This window comes from Gigantopelta aegis, chromosome 2 (genome assembly GCF_016097555.1).
Source record: "Gigantopelta aegis isolate Gae_Host chromosome 2, Gae_host_genome, whole genome shotgun sequence".
NCBI lineage: Eukaryota > Metazoa > Mollusca > Gastropoda > Neomphalida > Peltospiridae > Gigantopelta > Gigantopelta aegis.
The window spans coordinates 51,434,988-51,458,798 of record NC_054700.1 but is presented as its reverse complement, the minus strand read 5'-3'; the positions used below and the strand labels follow the sequence as shown (position 1 = coordinate 51,458,798).

At 41.4% G+C, this 23,811-nt stretch overlaps 1 protein-coding gene across 4 annotated transcripts in view; it reads right to left on the bottom strand.

Annotated features, from left to right (window-relative positions):
* The window catches only part of LOC121386832 (gonadotropin-releasing hormone receptor-like), a 227,424-nt gene extending 219,890 nt beyond the window's left edge, over nucleotides 1-7,534 (bottom strand). For all 4 annotated transcript variants that reach the window (XM_041517849.1, XM_041517865.1, XM_041517858.1 and 1 more), the window contains exon 1: nucleotides 7,461-7,534. The gene's annotated coding sequence lies outside the window, so the exon portion shown is untranslated. The remainder of the gene's footprint in view (nucleotides 1-7,460) is intronic.
* Nucleotides 7,535-23,811: the final 16,277 nt, after the last annotated feature.

Below are 23,811 nucleotides of genomic sequence, written 5' to 3'. Positions count from 1 at the left end.
ATCCCTTCCCTTATACCGATCGATGGAGGCTCGTCGCACAGCAAAACTAATATTGCCATGTCCATTTGTCTTCTTTCATTAACTAGTCGACAATGGAATGCATAAATGTACTTTGAAGCAGCAATAGGCACTTTTCCTAATGGAACAGCGAACGATATGTAATTTTGAAGCGTAGCAAAGCACTTCGTTAAACAAGCAGGCTTAATTGAAACAAGTGCTTTATAGTGCGCTTTATCTTGCTTATCTTATGTGAAATTCATCGCAAGACGTAATCCTTGACCTCGACCTCTGACTATGTACGCGCAGTGCAAATCCAAAGCGTATTTACGTGTCCATATCCAATAAAGGTTCAGACACGTCAACCTTTGGCATCGCCACACCACGAATGGTGCTATCCCGTCTGTGTGGATGGTGCATATAAATGATCCCTTGCTGCTAATGAAACAAATGTAGCGGGTTTCCTCTAAGAATATACGTCAAAATTACCAAATGTTTGACATCCAATAGCCGACGATTAATCAATGTGCTCTAGTGGTGTCGTTAAACAAAATAAACTTTCTGACATTGCCAATGACTGAGTCAGTCCAGAGAAGCAAAAAGCAATGATCTACGTTTATTTTTAAAACATCCAGTTAGCTTGAAGTAAAATTGCTTCAGCAAGCGCTTGTTAGTTTGGGTCACGAAATTAAAAGCAAACAACAACGTAGAACAAAACGTAAACTATTTACCGGCCGTCAAAAGGCTATAATATTTCAGGACACTGTTGTAATAGTCTTCAGTACAAAAACCCAATCACTGATGTTTAATTAACAGGTTTAGATTGAAATATGATCACCTCAAAATAATGATTTAAATGTTGACACCATAGTAGGGATCTATAGGGATAGAAACAGAGAGAGAGAGAGAGAGAGAGAGAGAGAGAGAGAGAGAGAGAGAGAGAGAGAGAGAGAGAGAGAGAGAGAGAGAGAGAGGGGGGGGAGAGATAGAGAGGGGGGGGGGAGAGAGAGAGTTTGATGAAAGAGAGAGGTTAAGAGAGAGAGGTTGAAAAAGGTTTAGAGAGATATTGAGAGAGGTTGACAGAGAGGGACACAGACAGACAGAGAGGGGTTGAGAGAGAGAGAGAGAGAGAGAGAGAGAGAGAGAGAGAGAGAGAGAGAGAGAGAGAGAGAGAGAGAGAGAGAGAGAGAGAGAGGAGAGGAGAGAGAGAGAGAGACAGACAGACATAGTCAAAAGTCAAGATCAACATCTTGCGACTTAAATTATAAACGCGTCCTCTATGCAACGCTAATGTTCGCGAACTACTAGTATTTGATTGGTTCCCGATGTGGTCATTTGGTGTAACATAAAGCGCGAAACCAGACTATCAGTCGTGGGCTTTTCGTGCTCTATATGGCTGATCACAGCTGTGTTTCATTGTCCTCACCATGGTGAAAAAGTTAATTACATGTGCTGCTCAAACAAGTAATGAAAAGGTCTTTTTACATCCAGCTGCAAGTACAAAGGTAGTCGTTTTGTGAACACAGCATGGTTACTTTGCGCTATGTATGGCGTACATTTGTATTGCGTCACATGTACAAAAGAAAACTAAAATTGATTTCAACTTATATCCAATACAGGCGTGTTCATATCCAATTCAAGCCCAAACGCGCTGTCCTGGGCACACACCTCAGCAATCTGGATTGTCTGTTCAGGACAGTGCGTTAGTTAGTGCTGAGAGAGAGAGAGAGAGAGAGAGAGAGAGAGAGAGAGAGAGAGAGAGAGAGAGAGAGAGAGAGAGAGAGAGAGAGAGAGAGAGAGAGAGGAGGAGAAGATGTAGTGATCTTACTCGATCTCGGTGGCAGTCGGTACCGGGCTGCGAACCCTGTACCTACCAGCCTTATGTCCAGTGGCTTAACGACGACACCACCAAGCGCAGTTAACGGACAATACATTATATATTATACAGACACATGTTTTCGTGAAACCCAGAAACGGTGTCGAACGAACTTCCTGATTAGTTGCCCAGTTACGTGGTCCAGGAGATACGCATCATTCATGTTACTTTCATGGCAGTACATACCCATGATCCCCAGGACTCACTCTTCTACTGAGGGGCGGGACGTAGCCCAGGTAAAGCGCTCGTCTGATGCGCGGTCGGTCTAGGATCGATCCCCGTCGGTGGGCCCATTGGGTTATTTCCCGTCAAAGCCAGTGCACCACGACTGGTATATCAATCCCGTCCGTGGGGTGGTGCATATAAACGATCCCTTGCTACTAATGGAAAAATGTAACAGGTTTTCTCTCTATGACTGTCAGAATGACCATATGTTTGACATCTAATGGCCGATGATTAATAAATCAATGTGCTCTAGTGGTGTCGTTAAACAAAACACACTTTAAACTCTCTTCTGTCGAGCTGCTGTTATCCTATTTGTATAATAATTAAACAGAAACCGTGTTGGCGGCGCACAAATCGCTTCGAGGTGTGCTTAAGGCGCAGACCATAGTTTCCACCCGTAAAAATGGAGACTACGTTTGGTCAAGTTACAAACCTGAAACATATTTGGATAACATTATAAGAGATTGAAACAAGAGTCTGTAAAGTTGAAAGGGTGAAATACCGTTAAAAATAGACTAAAACTCGACTCCATAACTGTTACGTCTCAGACGCACGTGCGTTTAAAAAAAGAAAAAACCCCCAAAGAATGCATTTTGCGGTATTAGAAACACCAGGATGGCCAGAAAAACTTCGCTTGTACGGAAATGGATAATCTAAACAATAAAATATAAGTAAATGTTTATTTTAGTGATCATAAACGGCTGTAATAGTGAAAAATATACCTATAGAGTTTAAAAGCTAGGGTCTGTCCCTTTAACGCTTCGAATATTCTTGTAGCTAGATGTAACACCTTTGTATAAATGCCAATATACTGCCATCACCAATTATGTTTACGATTCGATACAACATTATTGAATGGTGGCCAGAAGAATCAATTTAATAAAGTTCTGTCCTGTTCTGACAACCCAGTAGTATTAAATATACCATCAATATGTAGCAATCAGTCATCATTAATAAGGCGCGGACCCGGGATGTTTTGTAGGGAGTGGGGGTGAGGGGTATACATACAACTATTTAAAGGGTCTATCCTGAGTTTGCTGCAGTGTAAGATGTTGTCGACTAATACAATTTTGTAACGACTGTATTACGCATTAAAGGGACATTCCTGAGTTTGCTGTATTGTAAGATGTTTCCGACTAATAAAATATTTCTACGATTAAACTTACATATTAAATATATTTTCTTGTTTAGAATATCAGTGTCTGTATATTCAATGTGTTTCTGGTCGTTTTAATATTTGTAAGAAGCCCAAACTGGATTTTGTCTTCAAATAATTTTGTACGTACGAAAAAATTATATTTTTGAAAATAAAATGAAATATAACCTAGTACAAATATTAGAACGATCAGAAACATGTTGAATATAGAGCCACTGATATTTCATGCACAAAAATATATTTGATATGTAATTACAATCGTTAAAACAGTCGATAACATCTTAAAAAGTGCAGCAAACTCAGGAATGTCCCTTTAAATATATTTTATTGTTTAGAATATTAGTGTTTGTATGTTTAATATATATCTGATCGTCCTAGTATTGGTAGGGGACGGGACATAGCCCAGTGATAAAGCGGTCGGTCTGGGATCGATCCCCGTCGGTGGGCCTATTGGGCTATTTCTCGTTCCAACCAGCGCTCAACAACTCGTGTAACAAAGGCCGTAGTATGTACTATCCTGTCTGTGGGATGGTGCATATAAAATATCCCTTGCTGCTAATTGAAACAGTAGACCATATCTGTGTGGTCCGACGCCATATGTCCGACGCCATATGTCCGACGCCATATGTCCTTAACCATATGTCCGACGCCATATGTCCGACGCCATATGTCCTTAACCATATGTCCGACGCCATATGTCCGACGCCATACGCCATATGTCCGACGCCATATGCCATATAATGTCCTTAAATATGTCCGAAATGTCCTTAACCATATGTCCGACGCCATATGTCCGAAATATTTCCTTCCTTCATTTCCATATGTCCTACCATATGTCCGACGCCATATGTAAAGAATGTCCGACGCCATATGTCCGACGCCACTGAATTCCGTACGTAACGTTAAAATGTGTTAAAAAATATTTCCTTCCTTCTTTCCTTCCTAATATTTGTAAAGAATCCCAAACTGAATTCCGTACGTACGAAAACAGACACACACACACACACACACACACACACACACACACACACACACACACACACACGCAAACACCAGGATAATCAGAAACACGTTTAACATACAACCATCATTATTATATTTAAAATATATATATATTTAGTATGTAATTACAGTTGTTAAAAAGTCTCTCGTGGTTGACATCATTTTAACAATAGCCGGAAACTTCGGATAGTCCCTTTAAATGGACGATATCTATTAGCGATGAATGCACTTTAAAATCAGTACAAACTCATTTGTTTCGTCGTGACTACGGGGAGCGTTGTTACTGCAGATCGCTGTCGCTCAACATCCTCGACCTCCTGGTTCCGCGTATGTTAATATAGGTAATTCGATATTAGTACTTACACCATTGCGGATGGTCGTAATATTTAGTGCAGAGTTTCTCTGTATACAAAGAAGGGCCACAACAACTCGTATTATATTAGCACGACTTTTGATTGATTATTGCTGAAAGGAAGAGTTTCGTGCTTATAGGTAACAAGCAAACACGCCAGTCAGCAGGCTAAGGTGTCTGACTGGGACGTAGGCTAACGGATTAGGCTATAGAATGTTAAAGTTTGTTTGTTTTGTTTAACGGCACCACTAGAGGACATTGATTTATTAATCATCAGAGGGGCGGGACGTAACCCAGTTGTAAAGCGCTCGCCTGGTGCGCGGTCGGTCCAGGATCGATCCCCGTCAGTGGGTCCATTGGGCTATAATCATCAACATCATTATCATCATCATCATCATCATCATCTTTCTTATAATTCGTTCCAGCTAGTGCACCATGACTGGTATATCAAATGCCGTGGTATGTGCTATCCTGTCTGTGGGATAGTGCGTATAATATATCCCTGGCTACTGATGGAAAAATATATTGGGTTTCCTCTCGAAGACTATGTAACGATTACCAAATGTTTGACATCAAATAGCCGATGATTAATAAATCAGTGTGCTCTACTGGTGTCGTTAAAGAAAACAAACTTTAACTTTATTAATCATCCGCATCTGCAAGCACCTCAGGCGAGCTATATACAGGTATATATATATATACACAGTACTCGCCTATACCGACTGAGCTAACTCCCGCCCTGCTTCGTGATTGAAGTAAAGGTCAAGAGATTTAACGTACATGTTCGGAGCAAGCAGCTGTTGTAGAGAACGCCTGTCATGGGTGCAAGTGTTAACTTACGCCAACTCTTCATGAAACGGGCGTGGGAGGGGATAGGGAGAAGAGAGTGGGAAGAGGAGGGGGGGGGGGGGGGGGGGCGTCTCTCGCACTGGCAGGTGTAAGTAAACACCGGCAGCCTGACCGGGGTCGGTAGACCCGTGATTAAATGACTGTTACTACTTATTTGATCATTGTGTATCAAACATTTGGTAACCTTATTCGTTTTAGAGAAACCCAGTTACATGTTGCCATTAGCAGCAAACTGTGTTTTTATTTGACTCTTGAATTTTTATATTGATGTTGATCATCACTTTATTAGTTTGCGTTTACCATAGTTTGACGCCCAATAGCCCATGTATTTTTAGTGCTGGGATGTCGTTAAACACCTATTCTATTCCATTCCATTCCATTAGCAAATGGTCTTTTACATGCATTTTACCATAGATAGGGCAGCACAAACCACACACATTTGATATACCGGTTCTGGAACACTGATTGAGGCGGTAAAAACACAATGGGTCGACCGACGAGGTTCGATCCTACGACCCATTCACCTCAGGCGAATCCATTTTAGTCAGAGCGCTGGAACTATACAATAGTTATAAATGCGCCAAGATTGAAAACAAAAAGAAAGAAAATGTGCTTGAACAGGGGGAGTTCCACCTTCGATCACGACCACAACTCAACCCCACCCAATACACCTGCTATGGTTTCATTACACATATTCTACCTTCCTTTAAAATCAGTTTTAAAGTGACAAACGTTCAAATCGACATTGCTAACAGAACGATTTCTGGTTGACATTAAAGGGACATTCCTGACAGAAACGTTTTAACGATTGTAATTACATATCAAATATATTTTTCTGCATAAAATATTAGTGGCTGTATATTAAACGTGTTTCTGATCGTTCTAATATTTGTACTAGGTTAAATTTCATTTGATTTCCTAAAATATTGTTTTTTCGTACGTACGAAATTGTTTGAAGACAAAATCCAGTTTGGGCTTCTTACAAATATTAAAACGACCAGAAACACATTGAATATGCAGACATTGATATTCTAAACAAGAAAATATATTTAATATGTAAGTTTAATCGTAGAAATATTTTATTAGTGGGAAACATCTTACAATGCAGCAAACTCAGGAATGTCCCTTTAATAACATATAAAGATATATAACAGGCCCGTAAGATTCGGGGATGGGGGAACATCAACATTTACTTTTTCACCCTACTGTGTATATATACATAAAAACAAAACTGCTGAAAAGCGTCATATAAAACTTTACTGGTTTGTTATCTAGATCCTAGAAAATATATTTTATATAAGTTTATTTTTGTTTATTTTTGTTTCACAATACCACTAGAGCACATTGATTTATTAATCATTGGCTATTGGATGTCAAACATTTGGTAATTTTGACATATAGTCATAGAGAGGAAACCCGCTACATTTTTTCGTAAGTGCAAGGGATCTTTTATATGCACCATCCCACAGACAGGAGAGCAAATACCACGGCTTTTGATATACCAGACGTGGATCGGTTCCAAACTGACCGCGCATCAAGCGAGCACTTTACCACTGGTCTACGTTCTGTCCGAAAAAAAAAAAAATGTTTAAAGCCAGCGAAAGATAAAATTTCCGACTACAGCTTGTGTCTCACACTTCATATATCGTTCCTACAAGCCTGTATCTTTAAAAAAATTATTCCATCTACGTCACAGTTTTGTGTACAAACCAGATACCTGTTCCGCTATACACCCAAGTAAAAGCAGAATATTCATTAAGGTTAGAACACGCTGCGCTGGCCACACACTCAACTAACTGGGAATGAAGGGAATAAAGAAGCCTACATTTAACTGAGTTAAAAAAAAAAATCTTTATTAAGAAATAAACAAAAACATGAGTTTTGATCTACAAGAGTACAATACCCCAACCAACTCCACAACCAAAATAACTGCTACAAAACAAACAATACAATACAAACAAGATACCAAAAATAACTGATCTACAGCTTATACATATTCTTACCTATTCTTGCGACACTGAAGCTAACATACGAATACATAGCCATCCGCTCTATTATACATACTGCACATAAAGAAATCCATCACGTAATATATTTCTTTTCATAATCCACTGGCCCCATAAACCCGAAGAATGGGCAAATAAACCTGCCACGCTGTGACCCTATTAAAATGGAAGTAATGCATGTTTAAAGAGTGATACCTTCGATTATTAGGCGTCGTATTAGTGACACACATATATATGTATGGTACGTTTATCGTGCCGGCAATCCGTCGTCAATAAAAATGGAATTTGTAACCTCATTATTAAGAGTGCTGCTCGTGTAGCACATGTGTTATGGCCTGCGTACAACAAAGCCAGTTTGCGTCAAAAGGGGAATTGGAATATTACTCTATAATAAATGTTAAAATCCGTATAAAAACATACCATTAAGTTTTAAACCCATGCCAACTCAAATAAAGTTTTTTTTTTAAAGAAAAACAAATCAGTGTAAATAAAAAGGTTTCTTTACAAATTAACATCAAATTGCATAGGTTAATTTAATTAATTTTACTTTTAAAATACAAGCATAAAGTCGACTGATACAACAGCCGTGTAAAGCCTGCGCAGTTAGTCTCTGTGTAAGGCAGTGTTGATTAGTTCAGTAACAGTGTACCTGCGCAGTTTTAGCGTAAGTCTCTGTGTAAGGCAGTATTGATTACTTCAGTAACAGTGTACCTGCGCAGTTCTAGCGTTAGTCTCTGTGTAAGGCAGTGTTGATTACTTCAGTAACAGTGTACCTGCGCAGTTCTAGCGTTAGTCTCTGTGTAAGGCAGTGTTGATTACTTCAGTAACAGTGTACCTGCGCAGTTCTAGCGTTAGTCTCTGTGTAAGGCAGTGTTGATTACTTCAGTAACAGTGTACCTGCGCAGTTTTAGCGTAAGTCTCTGTGTAAGGCAGTATTGATTACTTCAGTAACAGTGTACCTGCGCAGTTCTAGCGTTAGTCTCTGTGTAAGGCAGTGTTGATTACTTCAGTCACAGTGTACCTGCGCAGTTCTAGCGTTAGTCTCTGTGTAAGGCAGTGTTGATTACTTCAGTAACAGTGTACCTGCGCAGTTTTAGCGTAAGTCTCTGTGTAAGGCAGTATTGATTACTTCAGTAACAGTGTACCTGCGCAGTTCTAGCGTTAGTCTCTGTGTAAGGCAGTGTTGATTACTTCAGTAACAGTGTACCTGCGCAGTGCTAGCGTTAGTCTCTGTGTAAGGCAGTGTTGATTACTTCAGTAACAGTGTACCTGCGCAGTTCTAGCGTTAGTCTCTGTGTAAGGCAGTGTTGATTACTTCAGTAACAGTGTACCTGAAGCTGTTCTAGCGTTAGTCTCTGTGTAAGGTAGTATTGATTACTTCAGTAACAGTGTACCTGCGCAGTTCTAGCGTTAGTCTCTGTGTAAGGTAGTATTGATTACTTCAGTAACAGTGTACCTGCGCAGTTCTAGCGTTAGTCTCTGTGTAAGGCAGTATTGATTACTTCAGTAACAGTGTACCTGAAACTGTTCTAGCGTTAGTCTCTGTGTAAGGCAGTATTGATTACTTCAGTAACAGTGTACCTGCGCAGTTCTAGCGTTAGTCTCTGTGTAAGGCAGTATTGATTAATTCAGTAACAGTGTACCTGCGCAGTTCTAGCGTTAGTCTCTGTGTAAGGCAGTATTGATTACTTCAGTAACAGTGTACCTGCGCAGTTCTAGCGTTAGTCTCTGTGTAAGGCAGTGTTGATTACTTCAGTAACAGTGTACCTGCGCAGTTCTAGCGTTAGTCTCTGTGTAAGGTAGTATTGATTACTTCAGTAACAGTGTACCTGCGCAGTTCTAGCGTTAGTCTCTGTGTAAGGCAGTATTGATTACTTCAGTAACAGTGTACCTGCGCAGTTCTAGCGTTAGTCTCTGTGTAAGGCAGTATTGATTACTTCAGTAACAGTGTACCTGAAGCTGTTCTAGCGTTAGTCTCTGTGTAAGGCAGTATTGATTACTTCAGTAACAGTGTACCTGCGCAGTTCTAGCGTTAGTCTCTGTGTAAGGCAGTATTGATTACTTCAGTAACAGTGTACCTGCGCAGTTCTAGCGTTAGTCTCTGTGTAAGGCAGTATTGATTACTTCAGTAACAGTGTACCTGCGCAGTTCTAGCGTTATTGTCTGTGTAAGGCAGTATTGATTACTTCAGTAACAGTGTACCTGCGCAGTTCTAGCGTTAGTCTCTGTGTAAGGCAGTATTGATTACTTCAGTAACAGTGTACCTGCGCAGTTCTAGCGTTATTGTCTGTGTAAGGCAGTATTGATTACTTCAGTAACAGTGTACCTGCGCAGTTCTAGCGTTAGTCTCTGTGTAAGGCAGTATTGATTACTTCAGTAACAGTGTACCTGCGCAGTTCTAGCGTTATTGTCTGTGTAAGGCAGTATTGATTACTTCAGTAACAGTGTACCTGCGCAGTTCTAGCGTTATTGTCTGTGTAAGGCAGTGTTGATTACTTCAGTAACAGTGTACCTGCGCAGTTTTAGCGTAAGTCTCTGTGTAAGGCAGTATTGATTACTTCAGTAACAGTGTACCTGCGCAGTTCTAGCGTTAGTCTCTGTGTAAGGCAGTGTTGATTACTTCAGTAACAGTGTACCTGCGCAGTTCTAGCGTTAGTCTCTGTGTAAGGCAGTGTTGATTACTTCAGTAACAGTGTACCTGCGCAGTTTTAGCGTAAGTCTCTGTGTAAGGCAGTATTGATTACTTCAGTAACAGTGTACCTGCGCTAGCGTTAGTCTCTGTGTAAGGCAGTGTTGATTACTTCAGTAACAGTGTACCTGCGCAGTTCTAGCGTTAGTCTCTGTGTAAGGCAGTGTTGATTACTTCAGTAACAGTGTACCTGCGCAGTTCTAGCGTTAGTCTCTGTGTAAGGCAGTGTTGATTACTTCAGTAACAGTGTACCTGCGCAGTTCTAGCGTTAGTCTCTGTGTAAGGCAGTGTTGATTACTTCAGTAACAGTGTACCTGTAACAGTGCAGTTCTAGCGTTAGTCTCTGTGTAAGGTAGTATTGATTACTTCAGTAACAGTGTACCTGCGCAGTTCTAGCGTTAGTCTCTGTGTAAGGCAGTATTGATTACTTCAGTAACAGTGTACCTGCGCAGTTCTAGCGTTAGTCTCTGTGTAAGGCAGTGTTGATTACTTCAGTAACAGTGTACCTGCGCAGTTCTAGCGTTAGTCTCTGTGTAAGGCAGTATTGATTACTTCAGTAACAGTGTACCTGCGCAGTTCTAGCGTTAGTCTCTGTGTAAGGCAGTATTGATTACTTCAGTAACAGTGTACCTGCGCAGTTCTAGCGTTAGTCTCTGTGTAAGGCAGTATTGATTACTTCAGTAACAGTGTACCTGCGCAGTTCTAGCGTTAGTCTCTGTGTAAGGCAGTATTGATTACTTCAGTAACAGTGTACCTGCGCAGTTCTAGCGTTAGTCTCTGTGTAAGGCAGTATTGATTACTTCAGTAACAGTGTACCTGCGCAGTTCTAGCGTTAGTCTCTGTGTAAGGCAGTATTGATTACTTCAGTAACAGTGTACCTGCGCAGTTCTAGCGTTAGTCTCTGTGTAAGGCAGTGTTGATTACTTCAGTAACAGTGTACCTGCGCAGTTCTAGCGTTAGTCTCTGTGTAAGGCAGTATTGATTACTTCAGTAACAGTGTACCTGCGCAGTTCTAGCGTTAGTCTCTGTGTAAGGCAGTATTGATTACTTCAGTAACAGTGTACCTGCGCCTGCTTCTGTGTAAGCAGTAAGGCAGTTGATTACTTCAGTAACTAGCGTTAGTCTCTGTGTAAGGCAGTATTGATTACTTCAGTAACAGTGTACCTGCGCAGTTCTAGCGTTATTGTCTCTGTGTAAGGCAGTATTGATTACTTCAGTAACAGTGTACCTGCGCAGTTCTAGCGTTAGTCTCTGTGTAAGGCAGTATTGATTACTTCAGTAACAGTGTACCTGCGCAGTTCTAGCGTTAGTCTCTGTGTAAGGCAGTATTGATTACTTCAGTAACAGTGTACCTGCGCAGTTCTAGCGTTAGTCTCTGTGTAAGGCAGTATTGATTACTTCAGTAACAGTGTACCTGCGCAGTTCTAGCGTTAGTCTCTGTGTAAGGCAGTATTGATTACTTCAGTAACAGTGTACCTGCGCAGTTCTAGCGTTAGTCTCTGTGTAAGGCAGTATTGATTACTTCAGTAACAGTGTACCTGCGCAGTTCTAGCGTTAGTCTCTGTGTAAGGCAGTGTTGATTACTTCAGTAACAGTGTACCTGCGCAGTTCTAGCGTTAGTCTCTGTGTAAGGCAGTATTGATTACTTCAGTAACAGTGTACCTGCGCAGTTCTAGCGTTATTGTCTGTGTAAGGCAGTATTGATTACTTCAGTAACAGTGTACCTGCGCAGTTCTAGCGTTAGTCTCTGTGTAAGGCAGTATTGATTACTTCAGTAACAGTGTACCTGCGCAGTTCTAGCGTTAGTCTCTGTGTAAGGCAGTGTTGATTACTTCAGTAACAGTGTACCTGCGCAGTTCTAGCGTTAGTCTCTGTGTAAGGCAGTATTGATTACTTCAGTAACAGTGTACCTGCGCAGTTCTAGCGTTATTGTCTGTGTAAGGCAGTATTGATTACTTCAGTAACAGTGTACCTGCGCAGTTCTAGCGTTAGTCTCTGTGTAAGGCAGTGTTGATTACTTCAGTAACAGTGTACCTGCGCAGTTCTAGCGTTAGTCTCTGTGTAAGGCAGTATTGATTACTTCAGTAACAGTGTACCTGCGCAGTTCTAGCGTTATTGTCTGTGTAAGGCAGTATTGATTACTTCAGTAACAGTGTACCTGCGCAGTTCTAGCGTTAGTCTCTGTGTAAGGCAGTATTGATTACTTCAGTAGCAGTGTACCTGCGCAGTTCTAGCGTTAGTCTCTGTGTAAGGCAGTATTGATTACTTCAGTAACAGTGTACCTGCGCAGTTCTAGCGTTAGTCTCTGTGTAAGGCAGTATTGATTACTTCAGTAACAGTGTACCTGATTACTTCAGTAACAGTGTACCTGAAACTGTTCTAGCGTTAGTCTCTGTGTAAGGCAGTGTTGATTACTTCAGTAACAGTGTACCTGAAACTGTTCTAGCGTTAGTCTCTGTGTAAGGCAGTGTTGATTACTTCAGTAACAGTGTACCTGCGCAGTTCTAGCGTTAGTCTGTGTAAGGCAGTATTGATTACTTCAGTAACAGTGTACCTGCGCAGTTCTAGCTCTGTGTAAGGCAGTATTGATTACTTCAGTAACAGTGTACCTGCGCAGTTCTAGCGTTAGTCTCTGTGTAAGGCAGTATTGATTACTTCAGTAACAGTGTACCTGCGCAGTTCTAGCGTTAGTCTCTGTGTAAGGCAGTATTGATTACTTCAGTAAGTCTCTGTGTAAGGCAGTGTACCTGTACCTGCGCAGTTCTAGCGTTAGTTCTAGCGTTAGTAACAGTGTCTGTGTAAGGCAGTATTGATTACTCTCAGTAAGGCAGTGTACCTGCAGTGTTGCAGTTCTAGCGTTAGTCTCTGTGTAAGGCAGTATTGATTACTTCAGTAACAGTGTACCTGCGCAGTTCTAGCGTTAGTCTCTGTGTAAGGCAGTATTGATTACTTCAGTAACAGTGTACCTGAAGCTGTTCTAGCGTTAGTCTCTGTGTAAGGCAGTATTGATTACTTCAGTAACAGTGTACCTGCGCAGTTCTAGCGTTAGTCTCTGTGTAAGGCAGTGTTGATTACTTCAGTAACAGTGTACCTGCGCAGTTCTAGCGTTAGTCTATGTGTAAGGCAGTGTTGATTACTTAAGGCAGTATTGATTATTTCAGTAACAGTGTACCTGAAGCTGGGCCCAATTTCACAAAACATCGTCTGGTTGTGCACGTAAACGCAAATCTACGACTAAACCACAATTCTTATTACTATTATAGTTCAACAAATATTTAATTTTCTTTTGTTTTTAAAATACTCCAGCTTCCGTAATGATGTACTTCTCTGCGAGAATTTGATGCCAAACACATGTAAACGCACGGCCATTATAACTGCTAGTAGCAGACGTAAACTTACGATGTTTAGTGAAATGGGCCCCATAATATTAATACCTTGGCTGTTCTAGCCAGTGAGTTGTTAAAACTCGCTCTGGGTGGGATCCGGTACCAGACTGCGAACCATCTACCTACCAGCCTTATGTCCGATGACCGGTCACGATTTTTTTTAAAATACGTATCTAACAAGCGAAAGCGAGTTAAATGTGTTTTCAAACGAGTTGTCAGATAAATTGTATCCAACGGACACGCATGCAGTATTCTATTGATTACATATTCTCTAACATCTTCATAAATCAAGGCTAATATTCGTTCCTCGTATTCAGCCTTGATACATGTCGTCAAGAAATCGTGCCACAAAATGCTTAAATTTCATTGGATGCGATGAGATCTGATTGCAACGAATCGCAACGCTCGTTATAGATTCCCTTGTTATTTTAAACAAAGATGGCAGCGTCAGCGTCCGGCGGTTAATTTTTGAAATTGCTTTCAAGATTGTCACATGTTACCGCTGCTATGATTGGTCAGCGATGTCATCGTGTAAGGGACATAATCGGTGTTACAAATTTTATTCCAATAGAGGGCGCTAGTAGTGGATATCAGTAATCTTGACTACATGTATAAAGGCTGAATACAAGGAACGAATATTAGCCTTGATTTATGAAGATGATCCTCTAAAAGAAGGTTTGAAATAAATTTAAACGTCTTTTCCAATTAAAACCTATTAACTGCCCAAGCGCTTGCAGTTAACTCGTGTGTCACAGTGTGATCTGTTTCAGATTAACGTATAGCCTACGTCACAGAGTAATCGATTTCAGTTGTGCTTTTTTTTCATTCAGTGGTATGGCAGTGGCGACCTGGGCCCCGTTCCACAGAGATCTTAGCGCTAAGATCACCTTATGTGCATATGTTAGCTGTGTAGTTACGGTGATCTTAGGTCTAAAATCGCTTCGTGGAACAGGGCCCTGGGGCCTAATTCACCAAACTCTTGCAACTTTGCGATCTCGCAGTGCAACGCTAAAATACTAGCAAAGAGGATGCTTTGTTGTCTAGCAGAGCCTAAGAGACCTTTGTGAATTAGGCCCCTGGGTCCGTGTCACGAAGCGATCTTAGCCCTAAGTTCATCTTAAGTATATAACTACCGTATGCACTTATGGTGAAATTAGCGCTAAGATCGCTGAACGGGATCAAGGTCATAACTTAGGAACAGCCAATTGTATGTCTTTAAATTGTTATCACACGCATTTGTGTTAACAGTTATGTGTTATCAAAAATAACGAATGATGTTCTCACCAATGGGTGTATAGAAAAATACTTTATCACACAACCATTGGTGAGAACATCCGTCGTGTGTCTATAGGGGTGTATACTACCAAATCAAATCCCAAAGACGACAGTAGTAACATATGTAGCTATAACATTTCAGAAATAGTGAGTAGCGTCTACTACCGTAGTTTCACACAAATTTGAGTACGTTTTGTTTACAGGTACTCCATGCATCTTTTAAGCACAAGGCTACTTGGCATAGTAGTACTAGATGAAATAAAATTGCATACATCTTTTATTCCCAGATGAAACGTTTTTTTTTTTTTTTTTTTTTTTTTTTTTTTTTTTTTTTTTTTTTTAAATTTTTTTTACAACCAACACACTCACATTTATCACCAATCGCAGGATTTGTGGTGCTAACTGCTCTATCAAAAGTTGAGTGCACCTTGAACTTTGACCCAGCTGTAAGTTATTTGGTTTAGTACTACCTGTAGGACTATCTCATCCCAGGAAGATGCCCTACTCGTTTTTGTAGGATCGCAACACCCAAGACTTTATTGTTATGACAAGTGATTAATGAAAATATCTCAAATTTTTAGCCCATATATATATATATACTCTTCAAAAAAAGAAACGCAAAAGGGTACAAATGGGTTATAACTCCGATTTTATGTTTCCTACCGGTTCATGCTTTGTGAATATAAGGTCATTGCATGTCCCAAACACATTCCCACGGTTACATTCGATAAAACGCAGCTACTGTACAATAAAGTTCCAAAATGTGAATATTCGCAAAAACGCAGCCACGTGCAAACCATGTCACCACTGCACGTGCGTTGTCTGCACATGCAACATGAACACCGACAGTATAAAAGTGCAGGGTGTTCGCTTGCCTGGCCTCTGTATCTGGCCGACAGTTGACAATCCAGGACATGCCACGTCTCAGTGAACCGCAGAGAAACAATGCCATCGGCCGACTAGACGCAGGCGAATCCAGAACGGCCGTTGCCAGGGCATTCCATGTGTCCCCAAGCACCATCTCCAGACTGTGGGACCGTTACCAGCAACATGGATCAACACGTGACCTCCCTAGATCCGGTCGACCACGGGTCACTACCCCCGGGCAGGACCGCTACATCCGGGTACGCCACCTTCGGGAACGATTGACTACTGCCACCTCCACAGCCGCAGCAATACCAGGTTTGCGCAGGATATCCGACCAGACCGTACGGAACCGCCTACGTGAGGTAGGAATTCGTGCCAGACGTCCAGTTCGAGGTGTCATCTTAACACCACAACACCGTCGACTCCGACTGCAGTGGTGCCAGATTCATCGACAATGGCCTCAACTGCGATGGAGACAGGTGTGGTTCATTGACGAGTCCCGATTTCTGCTCCGACGTCATGATGGAAGATGTCGCGTGTATAGGCGTCGTGGTGAACGTTATGCGGCAAACTGCGTGCAGGAAGTGGACAGATTCGGCGGGGGTAGTGTCATGGTGTGGGCAGCCATCTCACACACTGGCAGAACTGACCTGGTCCACGTGCAGGGCAACCTGAATGCACAGGGCTACATTGACCAGATCCTCCGGCCACACATCGTTCCAGTTATGGCCAACGCCAACGCAGTGTTCCAACATGACAACGCCAGGCCTCACACAGCACGTCTCACAACGGCTTTCCTACAGAACAACAACATTAATGTCCTTCCTTGGCCATCGACATCACCGGATTTGAACCCAATTGAGCATCTATGGGACGAGTTGGACCGACGCCTCCGACAGCGACAACCACAGCCCCAGACCCTGCCCAAGCTGGCAGCAGCCTTGCAGGCCGAGTGGACCACCATCCCCCGGGACGTCATCCGTACTCTGGTTGCTTCAATGGGCAGGCGGTGCCAGGCAGTTGTCAACACACGCGGAGGCCACACCCGGTATTGACTTCAGATGACCTTGACCTTGGTGGTGTGTCCTATCACTTACTCACAATGGACTAGAGTGAATTGTGAACAATCCTGCAACATTTGGTAATTATGGGACTCACCATTCAATAATTAAATCAATTCTCCAAATGTTACGACAATGTGGGGGTTTTTTGGTTGTTTTTTTTAATAATATTTAAATTGGTTGGGGTTTCTCCGCCTTGCCCCCCCCCCCCCCCGTTTTATTTGGGGGGCCGGGCGCGGTTTTATTTTTAGCCAATTACTTTTACTTTTTGTTTTGTTTTGTTGTGTAATGTATTAGATTGGCTGGGGTTTCTCCGCCTTGCCCCCCGTTTTGTCTGGGGGGGCTGGGCGGGGTTTTATCTTTAGCCGATTAGTTTTAATTTTTGTTGTCTTGTTTTGTTGTGTAATGTATATATGTTGTATGATTGAATGTGTGATTGTTGCTTGGATTATGGGGGGAGGCTTATCTGGCAGTAATCCCCTCCCCGTTCCGGAAACTGCACCTTATACATGTATATAGTTCGTCTTTTTTAATTTGTTTAATATCTATTTTAAAAATAAAATAAAATAAAATATAATGTAGGTTACTGGCATGCTCGCTCATTTAATCTGTTTTATATTTTTTTATCATTATTTTAACTATGTTTTAGATTTTTAATTAAACAATTATATAATTAAACAGGGCAGGTAACTGGGTTGGGACACTTTCCTAGTGACCTTCTACTGAAGCTTTAGGTCACTCTACTAGTGACCTTCTACAAATGATTGCCATGACTGGATCGAGCTGCGGTTGGACACGGTGGGGTGGGGGGTGGGGTGTGTGGTTGTGGTGCCGGTGGTTAGGTTTTTTGGGGCCATAGGGCGTAGGCGGTTTGGCTGTAGGTTTCTGTGAAAGTTCCGGCCCCACTTCTCGCCCCCTCCCCCACCCCTTCCTCCTGGTCACACCAAGGCCCGAAATACGATTGGTAATCATTTTAAATAAATATTAAATTCAATATAACTTTTCTGTGGGCCGGGCTTACCCCTCTACCCTTTCCCTTGCCTCTGGGGACTAAATAAATGTTGTTGTTTTTTTGTTTTTTTAAAAATAAATTATAATGTTTGTATTTTTACTTTTAGACTTCCCCATCTAAATTTGCGTTAATTTTAAATAATTATATAGGTGTAGAGTAGGGATTTCTGTATTTCTTTTGGGAACGCATTCAAAATTATTAATGTCGACATAATATATTTACTCTTTTTGACCTCCAGTTTAAAATTTCAAAATTTTATTATAGTTAGGTTTTTCCTGCCCCGAGTCAGACCACCGATTATATCGGAGGCCGGACTGGGGATAGGCGTGCTCGAAACCATAAAGGTATGTGAGCACGTTTAAAACATATCTAATCTAATCTAATCTAATCAAATTTTTAGTCTCTTTGCTACATCTAGAGATTTTAGAATTTTATTTTTAAAAATCTTTCGAGTTTGTTTTGTAAACACTATCGATAGTTTATAGTACTGTATATGTACGTTTATATCGATATACCACATTTATGACAGAGACACAGGTGTAGCAGATAACATCTGCTTTGTATTATTGTCAAGCAGTCGCCAGTTTTGCGACAAATTGTCCATTAGGCTGGGCGTGAGTACGGAGAACACAACCATTCGATCAGTTTATAGCTAACGATGCCGATATATGTGCAAACGCATTTGTTAAAACCATATGTTCCACATTACGTATATACATTTCCATTGACGTCAGTATAGCCATTGTGAAAACTGACAATAATATGGATTAATCAGATGACAGCCATTATGTACTTTATACATAGTTAACGTATCGTATTTGAGAAACAATGTACAGATGCAATCAAATATTGCTAAGATTTCCTAAAAATCGAATCACAACGTAAAAAAATTAAATGCGTAATGCTTGTTTTTAAAGTTCTATTAAAGTCGGGGTTTTTTTGGTCAGAATTAATATAAATGTAATCATAAACAACCGGGGGGGGGGGGGGGGGACTATAGGTTTTATCTCCGTCTGTCCGTCTTCCGTTCATCCGACCATCCGTCCGTCTGTTTGTCTTTCCCACATATAGTTTTAGGGTTTTAGGGTGTTTCCTCAATATACTGAGCTGAAATTTTGTGTATAGGTTTATGGTATAGAGGTACAGATCAAGTTTGACAAAAATGGGGGTCGGTCCATTTTTACGTAATTATGACCTTTGAACTTAACAGAAGCAAACACGTGTTGGGTCAGGTAAGGAACATGTATTGCTTTCGTAGTGATCTCAGAATGCTTGTTACTACAAATGATTTAAAGTGACATACCTTAGTTTTTTTTAAACACTACGGTGTATTTTTCTCTATGAGGAAGGAAGGAAATGGTTTATTTAACGACGCACTCAACACATTTTATTTACGGTTATAATGCGTCGGACATATGGTTAAGGACCACACAGATGCTGAGCAAGGAAACCCGCTGTCGCCACTTCATGGGCTACTCTTTCCGCTTAGCAACAAGGGATCTTTTATATGCTCCATCCCATAGACAGAATAGCACATACCACGGCCTTTGATGTACCAGTCGTGGTGCACTGGCTGGAGCGAGAAATAGCCCTGACGGGGATCGATCCCAAACAGACCGCGCATCAAGCGAGCGCTTTACCACTGGGCTACGCCCCGCCCCTTTTTCACTTTTGGAGCCGTTTTTTTTTTTTTTTTTTATAATTGATAGCAGACATTGTTGGGTTAATAGTTTATTGTTTAGAATATCCATTCACGTACAAACATAATATTTCTGGTTATCCTGGCGTTTCTAAGAGCACGAAATACATTTTGTCATATTAAAAAACAACAACAACAAAAACAACGCACATACCTCTGAGAAATAACCGTTATGGAGACAAGCTCAAGTATATTTAAAATGATATTTCACCGTTTCACCGTCACAGACACTTGTCTCACTTTGTTTTAACTTTATCGAAATATGTTACAGGTTTGTAGACTAATGCTATGCTCAGACTGTCAACTGTTATGACGAAGTTGGCCAACTCCCGACTTACAACGGGTGCGCTCAGATTAACAACTAATGGGTTATACGACGAGAATCAAGTTGTAAGAGCGCTCAGATTAACAACTAATGGGTTATACGACGAGAATCAAGTTGTAAGAGCGCTCAGATTAACAACTAATGGGTTATACGACGAGAATCAAGTTGTAAGAGCGCTCAGACTAGCAACTGGACCGTCGTAGAAGTGACAGTAGAACGTCGGCCAACTTTGTACTCACAGTTGGTAGTCTCATCTTAGCATTTTCACAGGTTGAAACTAGGGTCTGCGACTTTAAAATCATTTGAGTATGGAATTTACTGTATGACGTCTCCAAAAATAGGGGGACGGGGGGGTGGGGGGGGGGGGGTCGGCACGTAGCCCAGTGGTAAAGCGTTCGCTTATTACGCGGTTGGTCTAGGATCGATCCCCGTCGGTGGACTCATTGGGCTATTTCTCGTTCCAGCCAGTGCTCCACAACTGGTGTAACAAAGGCCGTTGTATGTACTATCCTGTATATGTATGACGCCATATAACCGTAAATAAAATGTGTTGAGCGCGTCATTAAATAAAACATTTCCTTCCTTCTTTCCTTCTCCAGAAATGACATTACATGGGTTAGCAAGTTCATGAACGCGTGAGGGTGAAAACAAATTTCTGTTTTATTAATCACTTCTCTAATATTACAATTTAATAATTCGCACATACTCATGATGGATTGTAATTTAATGGGAAATTCACAATGCATAAAACTGGATGAAAATGGATGTTATTGAAGAATTTCAGAAAGGCTCAACTAATTCCTGCATATAAGATTTTATCTCAATCGTGCCCCAAGGCCGGCCAACCATGCACAAAACAAATCACATCAAAACCAAGGGAACTTCCGAACTGATTCACGATGAGAACAGACGTGTCGCCTTGTACTCTCGAGTTGCCCCCCCCCCCCCCCACACACACACACACACACACACCTGGGGGGACTCTTATGCAGTTATGGAAAACTTTTGGAGTATCGCGTCTCGTACACTGGGTCACGGGCTTCCGTGACTTTAGTGTACGGTGACGCGATCGTACCGACGAAGAAGAAGAGATGGAGGAAAAGGAAAAGCGCGCCAGGAACGGCACGGGGGGGGGGGGGAACCAAAGCTGGCGGCTCAACCGCCAGCGGCGGTCCCTTCTGCGACGCCGCCCCCAGCCCAGCCTGAGTTGACGAGACCAGCCCTGCGGGAACCGTCGACCACCGAGAGAGACCGACTCAACACCGCGGTGTGTGAGACACCCCACGACGACCCTCCATCGCCGACCGTCACGCGGCCCAGGCAGAACTGGCCGGTTTCGCCGGTACAGCCAGTCGCCACGCCACAGGCCCGATCAGCCGCCGTTGGCAAGAGGAAGACAACATCACCGACCAACCAGCCAGCCAAGACCGAGAGACCAGCGCCGGTAGTCGCCCCCCCCCCCCCCCCCCCTCGAAGAAACACCTTCATCAGTACATGCAGGGGGACACGACAGACCCGACCAAGCTCCGTGGCAGTTACCTCAACGCGGACTGGAGACCCCTGGAGGACGGCAGCGAGTACGAACTTCACAGCAGGATGTTCGGTACTCACCACACCGTAGTCGTGACGCACCGGAGGGAGCAGACCTATAGACAGGCCATACTTTCGAACAAGTTGGACAACCGGAATCTACATAAGATGATCCGAGCGGTCTACGGCCCCGACTACGGTACGGTAGTCAGTACCCTGTTACGACGCCAACATCTGCTGCCGAACCTCCGGGACACTCCAGCCTCGCCGACGTAACAACCAAACGGCCTTAACGAGGCCACTCACATGAACTTTTAGACCTTCGTTCAAAATTCATGTCGAAATTACTTTTTTTTTTTCTTTTTTTTTTAAATATTATTAAATAGTCCGATCCTCTCTTCTTTTTCTTATTTATTTTTGGACTGTCCTTCCAAAATGCTCCAAATTATATAAATATTCGACCGAGCAGTCAATTCTTTTTTTTTTTGGATTGTAACTTTTTTCTTTCTAATTTTAATCCTACTAATTTCTTTTACTAATTGCTATTTTCAAAATTCTGTCCATTTTCACCCCACCCCCCATCCCAAATAAGGCGTGTTATCTATCTAATTTCATTTTGACTGCCCAATCTAATCTAGCGACCAAATTTAATGAGTAGAATTTTCTTTATTTATTATATTAATTAGAGATGCGCATAAAAATTTTTAAAGGCCCACTATTTAATTTGTGGATGTAAATTTCAAAATTGTCCCCTTAATTTTGTTCTGTCCTGGAGCAAGTCACTGGCTATCCAGAGACAGGCCCCGGGACGGACATGCTCGAAACTCTAGTGGTATATGAGCATGTTAAAATTATTCGCACTCGCACTCAAAACCAAGCGTGTACTAATACATCAGGAATCACACCAAGCATCAAAGTTATTGAAATACTTGGAGAAATAAAAAGCGGAATTACAGATCAATATGGTTTGAACTATAAAAGTACAAGGTGTCGACAGACACCAAATTATTAAATCACAACATGACGAAATTGTACTGGCCAGTAAAAGAAAAATTAGAAATAATCGTAATATCTTGTCTGGGAGTTCGGTGGCAAACGTATTGCAAACGGAAGGTTGCCATTTGGTTGCCTTGTCAACGGTTAAAGGACATTCCTGAGTTTGCTGCATTGTAAGATGTTGCCGACTAACAAAATTGTTTAGAATATCAGTGTCTGTATGTTCAATGTGTTTCTGGTCGTCTTAATATTTGTAAAAAGCCCAAACTGGATTTTGTCTTCAAATAATTCAAAACATATTTTAGGAAATAAATTGAAATTTAAACTAGTACAAATATTAGAACGATCAGAAACACGTTTAATATACAGCCACTAATATTTTATGCAGAAAAATATATTTGATATGTAATTACAATCGTTAAAAAGTCTGTTAGTCGATCACATCCTAAAAATTGCAACAAACTCAGGAATGTCCCTTTAATATCATCTTGCTAATTTAAGCGGTTTTGAGAAGTTAATCTGTTTATGTGTCAGAACATCATGACATGCAGTGCAACATACATCAGAAGTAATTTACATGTACTTTATACAGTTTTCAGACAGAAATACATTACATAGGTTCTAAGATTATAGCATCTGGTCAAGGTAACATTTTAGAGTTGTTTTGTGTGTGTTTTTTGTTTTTTTCACACAGGAAATTACCTTGATAATAGTATGTCTGAACATCAGTGTAAAAAATTCTTTATGTTTTCACACGGAAAATTACTGGGTGAATAATGCGTCTGAACTACCAAACATCAGTGTTAAGAATACCTCTTTTTTTTTGCATTAGGAATTACTCGGAAAATAATGCGTCTGAACTACCAAACGTCAGCGTTAAGAATACTTTTTTCTCTCTTTTTTCTCACACAGGGAAGTACTCGGAACATAACATGTTTAAACTACCAAACGTCAGAGTTAAGAATACGTTTTTTTTTCACATAGGGAATTAGTTAGAAAATAATGCATCTGAACTACCAAACATCAGTGTTAAGCATACTTTTTTCTCTCTTTTTTTTCTCCTGTTTTTTTCTCACACAAGGAATTACTCGGAACATAATGTGTCTGAACTACCAAACATCAGAGTTAAGAATACTTTTTTTTCAAATGGGGAATTACTCGGAAAATAATGTGTTAAGAACTACGAAACATCGATGGGATGAATAAACGAACATCATTAAACAGCAACCCAGAACGCTACTACTATAGATGTTAGTGGTGTAGTGATTAAGCTATCGTATTGGGGCTGGGATGTACTGAGTGTGTGTGCCGGGTGAGTGTGTGTGTGTGCGTGTGTGTGTGTGTGTGTGTGTGTGTGTGTGTGTGTGCCGGGTGAGTGTGTATGTGTGCCGGGTGAGTGTGCCGGATGTGTGTGTGTGTGTGTGTGTGTGTGTGTGTGTGTGTGTGTGTGTGCCTGGTGAGTGTGTGTCTTTGATCACCGCACCGATTTCTCCTTCATTCACCACAAA